The sequence below is a fragment of the Lepidochelys olivacea genome (genome assembly GCF_965140295.1).
Source record: "Lepidochelys olivacea isolate rLepOli2 genome assembly, chromosome: 1".
NCBI lineage: Eukaryota > Metazoa > Chordata > Testudines > Cheloniidae > Lepidochelys > Lepidochelys olivacea.
The window spans coordinates 131,198,199-131,210,663 of record NC_140411.1 but is presented as its reverse complement, the minus strand read 5'-3'; the positions used below and the strand labels follow the sequence as shown (position 1 = coordinate 131,210,663).

The 12,465-nt window shown below is 38.4% G+C and overlaps 1 protein-coding gene across 5 annotated transcripts in view; it reads left to right on the top strand.

Moving 5' to 3' along the window:
- Window positions 1-12,465, top strand: part of NLGN4X (neuroligin 4 X-linked) — a 248,917-nt gene that overhangs the window by 43,930 nt on the left and 192,522 nt on the right. For 3 of the 5 annotated variants that reach the window (XM_084632563.1, XM_084632567.1, XM_084632565.1), the window contains exon 2: window positions 983-1,067. The exons of the other annotated variants lie outside the window; for them this stretch is intronic. The gene's annotated coding sequence lies outside the window, so the exon portion shown is untranslated. The remainder of the gene's footprint in view (window positions 1-982; window positions 1,068-12,465) is intronic. 5 annotated transcript variants of the gene reach the window in all.

The following is a 12,465-nucleotide window of genomic DNA, read 5'->3' as shown; positions in this document are numbered from 1 at the left end:
TGATCTTTGAAAGCAGTATATGTTTACACAGCATAATTGTTGTCACACTGAAAAATTGTTTGTACTGCATTAGTAAGGGCCGTCCTGTGGCTAATGCATTAGACCTGATTTCTTGAATACACTATTTATGTCAGTTTTATTAGAGAGCTAGTAGGATGCAAGGTTACCTCACCTTCGTCCCTTATTGTTTTATTTATCACACAAAGTGCTTGTCTTTATCGATTAGTTCAGTGACAACAAGAGGAGAGCTGATGTAGCCTGTTCATGTTTTGCAGTGTCTTTGAGCTCCGAAAGGGATCGTACAAGTAGTAGTGACAGTGCTTCTAAGCACAATACTGAACACTGGAAATGGATTTCTATTTGGTGGCAGCCATATTAGCATTTGCTACATATCGCTACAAAGCACCTAATATATAAAGAATAACATGTTATATTCAGCAGATCTCATTATTGTGCCATTTGGTATCTTGAAGTGAAATTGCAAAATGCCTGCCTTTAAACAGGTGATGTGGAGATTTTTAAAATTCAATTGCATTTATTTTGCAAATTATTGTTTGTTATAAATAACTTAGAAACGAGCTGAAAATCTGTTTCTAAGTCAGTGGCGGATCTGGACAGATACGTTGCTGAAGATTATTATAACACAAATCAGTGGTAAACTGGTAGCCTCAGGCATACCTTGCAAAGTCTTTTTTGCTATTATTATTGTGTGTATGGGTAATAAGATGGCTTGATGTTTTAAAAATAAATCAATAAACAAATCCAAACTTAGCAGTGACACACTGACTATTCTGTCTTAACTTCGACTCATAGTGTTCTTGGGGAAAAGAAGAGAGGAATTTAGCTAATTGAAACTAGTATGTGTGGAGGCCTGCCCTTTACGGAAAGTTAAAAGGATAAAAAACAAAAAGTAGTGTGACGTATTTTGAGATGACAGTACCATTTGTATTAATAAAAGGCACAACGTGTGTCTGTCTAACAGGAGAAAAATTGTGTGGCAACTAAAATGACGACATGCTGCCTCCCACGGAGAGATTCTGAAGCACTCTCAAAAACACGATTCAGTGGTAAGTGTTAACTGTTAACAAGAGGCTCATGACAATTCAATTTTGAGTTTATCCAACTATATATTAGGAAATGAAGATTAAGTCTCTGTGGCTGATGTTCTGGTATTCTTGCCTTTACACTTTAGACTTCCAGCTAAGATGCATACTGCATTTGCAATACAGATGTACAATTAGCCAAAGAATGCAATCAGTTCTAAACACTTTTTGCTGTTTTTGTGTGACAAGCATGGATTTAGCATTATTGTTTAAATCAGACAAAACTAACTATAACCAATTATTCCGTGGTTAGAATAGCCATGCTTAATGGTATATGTTTTAACATTAAGCACTCAAAGTTTGGGTTTTCAAGGTTGCACTGTCTTTACAGTCTTTAACCACGATTTTTAAATTTGGTTGCAAACGCTAGACTCCAAAATCCATACTGAGGCAAATAAATAAAAGTGGCTTAGCTTCCAAAGGTGCAGAGCACTCCAGATGCTGATGTATGTATTTAGGAGTTATGTTTGAAAGTTCTGGCCTATTCTTTTGTCAAAGCAGATATCTGAATCAATTTGTGATTTTCTTGATTCAAGTGCAAGCCTAGATTGTCTGGCTATCCCAAAAGAAGGACAGCAGACACCTGATATAGAGTTAATCAAGCTGAAACTTTATTATTAGATGCCTGGGACTACCTAGCAGATAAAAGTGTACAGTGCAGGCAACTCCATGTTCATTCAAATAACTACACAGGACTTCCACCAGCCTAGGTTCCCCAGCCAACCCATGGCTGGGACCTTACTCATCCACCCCTCCTTTGAGGGTTAAGGTGGGCCATCAGAAAGAGGGGTTGGCTCCTTGCCTTACAATTCACAGGATCCTCATTCCCCTCCCCCACCCACCGTTCCTTTAACCAGCATCTCCTTTTTAAATCCTTTACCAGGTCATTTATCTGTTCACTGGATGATTTCCCTATGGAGTACTTGCACTGGACATCCACCCCACACTTACCAAATAAGTTGCGACATACAGCCTAACCCCGCTTCCTCCTCACCATAATAGGTCCTCCCTGACACCTGCTGTGGGGAAGGCAAAAATCCCCATTCCACCAAAGCCAATATGGTGGTGAGAGAAAATTTTCTTCCCAGACCCACTAAAAAGGAGTAACTAGCACAGTGCCCATAACAGGTCCTGACCCACCTGATATTTGCACCTCAAGAGGAGGGAAGGTGGGTGCTGCTTTGCCTACTGTATGGAGAAAGGGCTTCCACCACCAGGACTTGCACCTTTTAAAGCCTTTGGATCCTTACATTCCCAAGGGGTGAGTCAGCACCACACAGCTGACTATCACCCACCTTTTTGCAACAGTTTCTGATCTCCTTCTCACGCCCCCCCATCCCGCCCCACACACTTTCCAATACTGCTACCTTCCTCCAGCAAGCCCAGACAACATCCCTCCTCCCCTGATTTCAAAAGTGATGCGCTCATTTCCCTTATAATAGTACTTTGGTAACCAGAAAGCAACATTGTCTGCTGTTTTCTTTTACTATTAGCAGGCATATTTTATACATGTTTATCTTATAAAGTGATCAAGTGCCAATGGCCTCGTGTCTGGACTGGGACTCAGGAGACCTGGGCGTCTATTCCTTGCTTTGCCACAGGCCTGCTAGGTGATTTTGGGAAAGTCACTTCCCATCCCTTTGTCGGTTTCCCTATCTGTAAAGTAGGGTGACCTTTGTAAAACACTTTGAGATCTACTGATGAAAAGACCAATATAAGAGATAGGTATTCTTTGATATCCCACAAAGACCTATTATTGGTGTTTCCCCTATATTTCATATTGCTACCACAGGGATGCTACATATAACATAGAGTTAAATAAATCAATAATAAAATGTTAGATTAAGCCAGCCATCCCTTTTCTCTTAAATGACTCTGACACTCCTGTTAATAGAAAAAATATTCATAAAAGACCAGAGTACAGTTACTGTGGTCCATAGATCTTCCTTTGCACATTTGTGCTTTGTGAGCTGTAGGCAGATGTGCCTTTTGTAGTAATCATTTCCTTGGCTGCAGTGCAATGAAATTTCAATTTCATATTATCACTGTGTCTTAAACTCAAGAAGAAGGAATAATAATATCTCGGGCATGATGATAAAGTTGTGAATAACTAATAACTCATAGTATGACAGTTTGGTTAGGAAATCCAAGGGTACCATTATGTGAAGTGCAAAAATCAGATGAAGAAAATAACAGCTCTGAAAACTCCTGTGACTTTGCATCACTGAACCACATTCATTTCAATTTGTTGTAATTTAATGTAATTGAATAAAAAGCACTGTTTGAAAATGAGCCCACATAATAATTTAGAATTCACACTGATCCTGATCATAGTTGATCTCATATCGGTTACTAAAACTAAAATTCTGTTGCTGACATCTTCAAAGAACACACACAATTTCTGTGAAATAAATCCAAATGAGAGCTATAATGGATACTATACTGGAGTCAAAGACAAAACTCCCAGTGAATTTATTTGTGGGTAGAATTGGGCCCAGCACCTCATAACAATTTTAGGTGGTCTTCTGTTGAAACTACCCGGAATAGTGTCTCAAGGAAGCATTGAGCATATGTATGGGTACTAAGGTGCATCTCAAAATATCTTTAAGCACTGCTTGAAAGTGTTTTGAAAAAGACTTGTGTGAGACCAGTCTTTGATTTTGTAATATCTTCACCTTAGTTGGTCTTGTTTAATAAATATGCATAAAACCAAAGTTAGGCGGGAGGTTGGGGGCAAGCGGAAGGAACAAATTACACGGAAACAGTAAAGCTCAGGGGAGCTCTTCAATGGCAGGTGGCTAACTTCCATTGAAGGTCAGTGGGGAGTTGGGTGCCTCATAGCCATTTGCACCTTTGAAAATCTCACCCTTTAATGTGTTGTGTCTGACTGCAATACACCCCAAACTCCTTCAAAATTCAGAATTAAAACCATGACTCCATCCTTACTTTGGCCCCCTTTCTTCCTGGTACCTGCAGTCCAGTTTCATATATGTTCAGTTAACCCAACCTCAAGCAAGTGAAAGGGGTAGAAGAAGGAAATGCTCTAGACAGTGCTAGGGAGTTACCTTGTATGTGTAGCAATCAGGGAAGGACGTGGGGTGATTCTGATGAGTCGTTTATGACAAGACCCAGACTGAAATGGACATGAGGTGAGGCATATCTATTGTTATTGGTCATGACAGCATTTCCGTCAATGGTTGTTATGGCACAGAAGCTTGACCAAAAGTGAATGATCTAAGAAAAGTTAAGTGCGTAGGGCATAATTGCATTTTTTTATATTTGTGGTGGGTCATAGGGATCAGGTTTTAATCATGAGCTGGGAGAACAGTGTGAATCCCTGGGTCAGTACAAGTGCAAATTAGATGCCATGGCTTGGATATAGAAACACTCTGACTTCTACTTTACTATACCTCTTTGTATTATAGAAACAAAATTATAAAAGAGGACTGGCACCTCATGGTTATTTTTCCTCCTTTTCCCACACTCATCGTTCCCATTCCGACTTCTCATGTATAAATTCCTGTCCCGTATTTTGTAGGAGGTTCGCCACCCATGAATATAAATACAAAAGTAAATATTCTTATGCCATCTAATTCTACTGTGTATAGGATTTAATTTCTGAAAGAGCACAATATGTTGTTCATTGATGGAAACAATAAAATCACACAAACATGCAGCTCTTTGAACTTAAACATTATTCTTATCTACAGTTATTTCACAACTATACATCAACTGCAGTGATAGGGCTCTAGACAAAGGCCCCAATCTGGCAACTGATTGTGCACCCACATGGAGCCCTATTGAAGTCAGTGAGAGTCTAGGCAGGTTCTGGGATGTGGCCATGCACATTCAATTTCTTATTCAGGGTCTAAGAGCTCCATAATCCTTTTATCTTGGAATACATTATGTCTTCTGCAGGAATAATAAACACTTCACTTTTAAAAGAAGTAAAGACCAGGTCTTCTTCTCGATGTAAGTATAGTATCAGCAGCAGTCTGGGAGTTTCAGAAAAAGGATCAGATTTTAATTCTCTAGGCCAAATCAAGGCAGAACACAACCCTCCTTGTCAGCTCAAGAGTTTCTGGAGTCCCTTTTTCCAGTTCTCATCCAGGTTCTGACTAGACTTCTCCCTCACCTTCATAGTAAGGGTGCTTTAAGACTAGGCTTGGAAGGATTAGATTACTATCGATAAGTGTTGGTAAACACTGATTTCACCATCCATACGCAAAGTGATGGAAAAAATATTCCCATCAATAATAATCAAAATTTTCTAAAGGCAAAGTAAGAAAAACCTATTGCTTGAGAACTTATTAGAGTTTGGTTTAAAGATATTTACTTTGTATATTTTGGCATGACGTTGACAATTTGTGTTTTAATGGTTATGAAACTTTTACTTTTTGAATCTCAATGTCTGCTGAAATTAAATATTGTCTGATCCCCCACATATCCTGCAACTGGGAACATTTAAATTGATAGAAATAGAAAAAGAGGCTTAAAATAAATTTTAAATAAATATTATTTGTTGAAATTATAAAAATAGATCGAATTTTGCCAAGCCTATATATGACTGTTTAATACAAAGGCATACTCAACTTCAGATTCTAAGTGGTTGTTAAATAGTCCCTTAAATAGTCTTCCCAGTGTCCTTGCTGGGTTTCTAACAACTTTTACACCCTCAGATTGTACAAAAATTGGTCTTTTTAAAAGTTTGTCAAATTTAAACATTGAGGAGAAAATTCACCACATGTAGAATGCCTATGCATCACTTAAGTCACTCTTAAACCCTATTTTGAGGGTTTAGGTGGATTATAGATATTTTGCTGATGGACAAATTTCACTGTAATTCACTTAAATTATGCAACGTTTTATAAACAGAAATAAAACACTCAAGCAAAAACAATTTTAGGTTACATAATCATATAAAACTCTTATATAAAAAAGTAACTGTTGAAGGTTTTATTTTTCCTTAAAAAAAGGAAAAAAAAAGTATAACGGAAGTGCAGTGCTGTAACAATATCAACTAAACACAAAGGGCCACATCAGATTGGCTACATTGGCTTCAGTGGTACAACATCTGTTTACACCAGCTGATGATCTGGGTCATATATGGCAGTGTTGCCACTGTATTCAGTGGGTGCAGAATTGGGCCCCTGGAACCCAGCTTCGAAAGCTTTCACACATTTGCATGCAGTTAAACAAGGACAGAAAGCAAACCAGTGTAAGCTCTCTTCTCTGCATTGTGAAAGGTTTGAACATGTTGGTTTATAGAATAATCATGGTTAGGGCAGGGGGAGATATTCTGTGACATTTCAATATCTTCCCAAACTGGAAGCTGCAGCATCTCCTGACCCCCAGGAAATCTGGTTGGGGAAAGCTGAATTGGCCCCCCAAAGTCAGGAAATATAATAGAATTTTCCCAGTGTCTGGCAAAGGGTGGGTTACATAATATTACATTTCTATGCATGTGTGTGTGATTCGGAGTCTGTGGCAGGACAGCTAGTCCAAATGAGTCTTGTGATGTGACACCCCAGCTTTGCATAATAATAATCATTTATAGTGAAAATTCCTGCGTTGAAAATTGCTTCTGTAGGCACTGGAGCAAATATTTTCAGGTGTTTAAATCGATATTTAGGCTCCTTCAGATCCTGGTGACTTCAGAAGGAGATGTGAGAATTAAGAGCACACTAAAATCTGTTCACCTTTATGTTGGTACTTAAATATGGATTTATGTGCAAGACTTTAGCCACTCGGATTTGGAAAGTTTGGACATGGTTAACACATTTGCATAGTAAATGCAGTTTGATATCCTTTTTTAAAATGAATGAACCTTATATGGCACAACAAATAGATTAGTTCCATCCATGGGAGCAGGACTTTTGTGAATATAAAATAGTAATTTTTATTTTTAAAGTGGGTCAGAATTTTGAGGTCACAGCCAATTGTGAGTGTAATATTGGAATCACTTTTGCCTCAAATATTTTACTGTACATTTTCCAGGAGCCAGTTCAGCATTTTGTATCTATTCAGTATTTATTATTTCAGATTATTTTTCATTGTGTTCTTTGTGCTGTGTTGTGTTGAAGTATGTTGGCATATTATAGTATGACTCCTGACTCTTGAAACATTCCTCAGAACAGGACATGTATGTCATGTGAATATCCTAGTGTGCCTACATTTAAATAAACAAGTCAATTAATTTGACAGGCATCCCATCCCCCAAGAAAACTTCATAAATGCAGTCAATTTGTTAAGGAATCAATTTGGAGTACAATTGGGGCTTAACATATAAGTGCTGTTGGAATGTTAAAAACACAGAAGTTGCATAAGTTCAACAGCTTGTTTTATTGTGAAATGCTGCACAGAGAGTGGATTGCTCCCTGCATTTACTGAATCTTCTGATCAAAATGTCTACCTCAGAAAGCTGTGTGTGAAGAGAAGTGGTAGACTATTGGTTTGTGACTTCTTCACAGCACAACATTTAATCTGCAATCTATTTTTTTAAAACACAAGTCATGTTTAAATTCGTATCCATAATGGTTGAATTAATGATTTCTTATTGTTATGTGCCCTGGAGCCTGCAATTAAATGCACTGGAAAATATCTGTAGATGAAATATCATTTACTAGAATGATATACCAGAGGAGATACTGAGCAACAATTACAAGTGGTATGCCAGCTACTCAAAAGGCCCTTTTATCCTGAAAGGAGTCAGAAAATCTCAATGATTGTTTCCTAAAAATAGATAAAAAAATAGACTTTCTGAACAGAAGATCAGAATCAGAGAAGAATTGTAAATTAATGTGAGAATCTGTGTGTGACTGAATATTATTGCACACAACTACAAATGAATATGATCAATGTAAGGAAATAATTAACTGTGCTGTAAGTATTATTATTTATTTGTATAGCCCAATAGTATGGAGGGTTGCTGTACCAAACATCTTCTAAATAGATACAAAAAACAAAAAAGGTTGAAAGATGCAAAGAAAAGTGTTTGGACTGAATGGTGACCTTTTCCATGCATCCTACCAATTATAGTGGGGGAGAAGAGAGAAGGGTTGTTAATTTGTTTAATCTAATTAATTAACATTTCTCTACAGGGAGAAAGAAGTGTGTTTTATGGACTTAGCTGTGTTGGACTATTTCAAGATAGGGGTTCCAGTCGCAGGGGACAACATATGGAAAGAACTAGCATGTGAGAAAAGCAAGCAGATGGTAATTAATTGTGAGGCATGAGATAGAGAAGTGGGGTGGAGAGACAAATTAAAACCAAAGAGAGAAGAGATTTAGGGAGGTGCTAGGTTGGCTTGAAGGCTAGAACAAAGAAGTTGATTTTAGTGCAGAAGTTAAGGGGAAACCATTGTCGAGACTTGACTATTAACCAAAATGTGACAATCACTGTTTCAACAATAACTGTTTCCAACCTGGTTTAGAGGGGATGTTAAGGCAGCTATAAATAATAATCATCATCATAAAAATATATAACAAACGAAAGAATGGGGGAATTGATAGTAATGAATATAAATCAGAAGTTAGGAATTGTAGAAAATTGATAAGGGAAGCAAAAAGACATAAGGAGACATCTGTGGCAAGCAGAGTTAAGGATAGTAATAAGGAGTTCTTATAATATATTAAAAAGTCACAAAATGAATTCTTACAATTATATTGGTTCATTACTAGATGGCAATGGTAGAATTATCAATAATAATGCAGAAAAGGCAGAAGTGTTCCATATATATCTCTGTTTTGGATTGTGGGTGGGAACAGATGATATAGTGTCATCATGTGGTGGTGAAGGTAACACTTTCCACTCCACTAGTATCTCTGGAAGATGTTAAACACAAGCTACTAAAGTTAGGCATTTTTAAGTCAGAAGGTCCAGATAACTTGCATCCAAGAGTTTTAAAAGAGCTGGCTGCGGACCTTGCTGGACCATTAATGTTGATTTTTCAATATGTCTTCGAATACTGGGGAAGTTCCAGAAAAATGGATGAAAGCTAATTCTGTGCCAGTTTTAAAACTGTTAAATGGGATGACCCAGGTAATTATTGATCTATCTGCCTGACATTGATCCTGAGCAAGATAATAGAGCAGCTGACATGGGACTTAATTCATAAAGAATTAGAGTTATGTAATTAATGCTAATTAACATGGGCTGAAGATAGATCCTGTTAAATTAATTTGCAATCTCATTAAAAAAAGATATCAAGTTCGGTTGATAAAGGTAATAGTGTTGATGTAATATACTTAGACTTATGTAAGACATTTGATTTGATACCACATGACATTTTGATTAAAAACAAACAAACTAGAACAATATAAAATTGACATGGCACACATTAAATATATTTACAACTGATTAAGAGATTAATCTCAAAATGTAATTGTATCATCATCAAGCAGGTATGTTTCCAGTGGGGTCCTGTAGAATTTGATTTTTGGCCCTACGCTACTTAATATATTTTATCAACTAAACACTGCTAAAGTTTGCAGATAACACAGAAATTGGGGGGGGGGGGTGATAAATAATGAAGAGGAGAGGTCACCGATTCAGAGCAATCTGAATTGCTTGGTAAACTGGGTGTTAGCAAACACTATACATATATATAAATATGTCTAAATGTAAAGGTATACATATAAGAACAAAGAATGTAGGCCATACTTACAGAATGGGAACTCTATCCTGGGAAGCAGTATCTCTGAAAAAAGATTTGGGAGTTATCATAGAATCATAGACCTTAAGATCAGAAGGGACCATTATGATCGTCTAGTCTGACCTCCTGCACAACGCAGGCCACAGAATCTCACCCACCCACTCCTGTAACAAACCTCTCACCGATTGTCTGAGTGATTGAAGTTCTCAAATCTTGGTTTAAAGACTTTGAGGCGCAGAGAATCCCCTAGCAAGTGACCCGTGCCCCATGCTGCAGAGGAAGGAGAAAAACCCCCTAGGGCCTCTGCCAATCTACCCTGGAGGAAAATTCCTTCCCGACCTCAAATATGGCGATCAGCTGAACCCTGAGCATGTGGGCAAGACTCACCAGCCAGACACCCAGGAAAGAATTCTCTGTAGTAACTTAGATCCCACCCCATCTAACATCCTAACACATGCCATTGGGCATATCTACCGTTAATAGTTGAAGGTCAATTAATTGCCAGAATTAGGCTATCCCATCATATCATCCCTTCCATAAACTTATCAAGCTTAGTCTTGAAGCCAGATATGTCTTTTGCCTCCACTGCTCCCCTTGGAAGGCTATTCCAGAACTTCACTCCTCTGATGGTTAGAAATCTTCATCTAATTTCAAGTCTAAACTTCCTGGTGGCCAGTTTATATCCATTTGTTCTTGTGTCCACATTGGTACTGAGCTTAAATAATTCCTCTCCCTCCCTGGTATTTACCCCTCTGATATATTTGTCTCCCCTCAGCCTTCTTTTGGTTAGGCTAAACAAACCAAGCATTCATTTTGAGTCTCCTTTCATAAGACAAGTTTACCATTCCTCCGATCTTCCTAGTAGCCCTTCTCTGTACTTGTTCCAGTTTGAATTCATCTTTCTTAAACATGGGAGACCAGAACTGCATACAATATTCCAGATGAGGTCTCACCAGTGCCTTGTATAATGGTACTAACACACCTTCTCTCTACTGGAAATACCTCGCCTGATGCATCCTAAGACCGCATTAGCTTTTTTCATGGCCTCATCACATTGGTGGCTCATAGTCATCCTGTGATCAAATAGTTATGATGGATAATCAGCAAAATATGGCTCCCGGTGTGATGCCATGGCCAAAAGAACTAATGTGATCCTGGGATACATAAAAAGGAAAATCTTGAGTAGGAGTACAGAGGCTGTTATTTCCTCTCTACTTGGCACTGGTGTGATCACTGCTGGAATACTGGGTCCAGTTCTGATGTTCATAATTCAGAAAGGAGGTTGATAAATTGGAAAGGGTTTGGAGAAGAGCCATGAAAGCGATTAAAGAATTAGAAAGCATGTCTTATAGTGGTAGACTCAAAGAGCTCAATCTGTTTAATTTAACAAAGTTAAGGTGACTTGATAACAGTCTGTAATTTATGTGGGAACAAATATTTTAGAACGGGCTTTTCAGTCAAACAGAGAAAGGGTATAATATGATCCAAGGCTGGAAGTTAAAGATAGAGAATTCAGACTGGAAATGAGGGGTAACTTTTTGACAGTTAGGGTAATTAACCATTGGAACAATTTACCAGGGGTTGTGGTGGATTCTCCATCACTGACCATTTTTAAATCAAGATGGGATGTTTTTGTAAAAGATGTACTATAGGAATTATTTGGGGGAAGTCTATAGACTGTGTTACACAAGAAGTCAGATTAGTTGAACACAATGATCCCTTCTGGCCTTGGAATCTGTGAACAAAGAGGAGGTAATTACACAATTTATAGGTAATAAGGCAATGATTCAGTAATATAAGCATCTTTTTTTTTTTTTAATATCTGTACCTAGATTCTCAGGAAGCTCAGGTTCAGATCCCAGAAGAACTAATTTCCACTTCAGCCTTCCAAGCTAGCCTGAGTTCTGTACAATTTTGTGTGACAAAGAGTGCAATTTCCAAAAGCTCTTAAAAATCCCATTTTCAAAAGTGACATAGGCACTTAGTGCTAGATTCACAAAGAAACTTAGGTGTGGTAAAGCTGAGTGTCACCATGCCTGACTTGTAGGTGCCTAGAAAATAACTAGGATTCATGAATCCTTTGTTTGGCACCTAGGCTCCCTATAAAATGTATGGGGAGAGATAGGCTCCTCAGAATGAGATCCACAAAAGCCAGCACTTTAGCTAGTCAATGGAAGATGCCAAGTTAAGGGTTGTGTCCTTTGCCCCATCCCTCTCTTGGAGATAGGCATCTACATCTGGGCCGGAGGGAGGCACCTCCCGCTGATTGGGATTCTCAGCTGCAAATCCTCTCTTTGGGTTAGGTGCCTGCACTGTTGTATCAAGAAGCCAGGGGATGGGGAGGAGGACCTCCCTCATAACTTCTAGTCTGGTGGTTAGATACTCAGCTGGGATGTAGTAGATCTCCAGTTCAAGATTCTCTTCCACCCCACCCACCAAGGGAGAGAAGGGATTTGAAATGGCAGCTACAACTTTTCAGGAGAGTACTCCAAACTCTGGAGGTATGGCATATTCTGGGATGAGACTCCCTCAGTCTCTTCTGTTGCAGCTGTTGCACTCAGATTAAATAATGAAAGACTCATTGGACCAGAGAGAGAGACATACAGACAGAGCATGAGAATGACTCTGTAGCCCAGGATCGAGACTCCCTGCTCCAATTACAACCTTAAATTATTTATCCAGCTTCAACAGGAGCGATGGAGAGCATC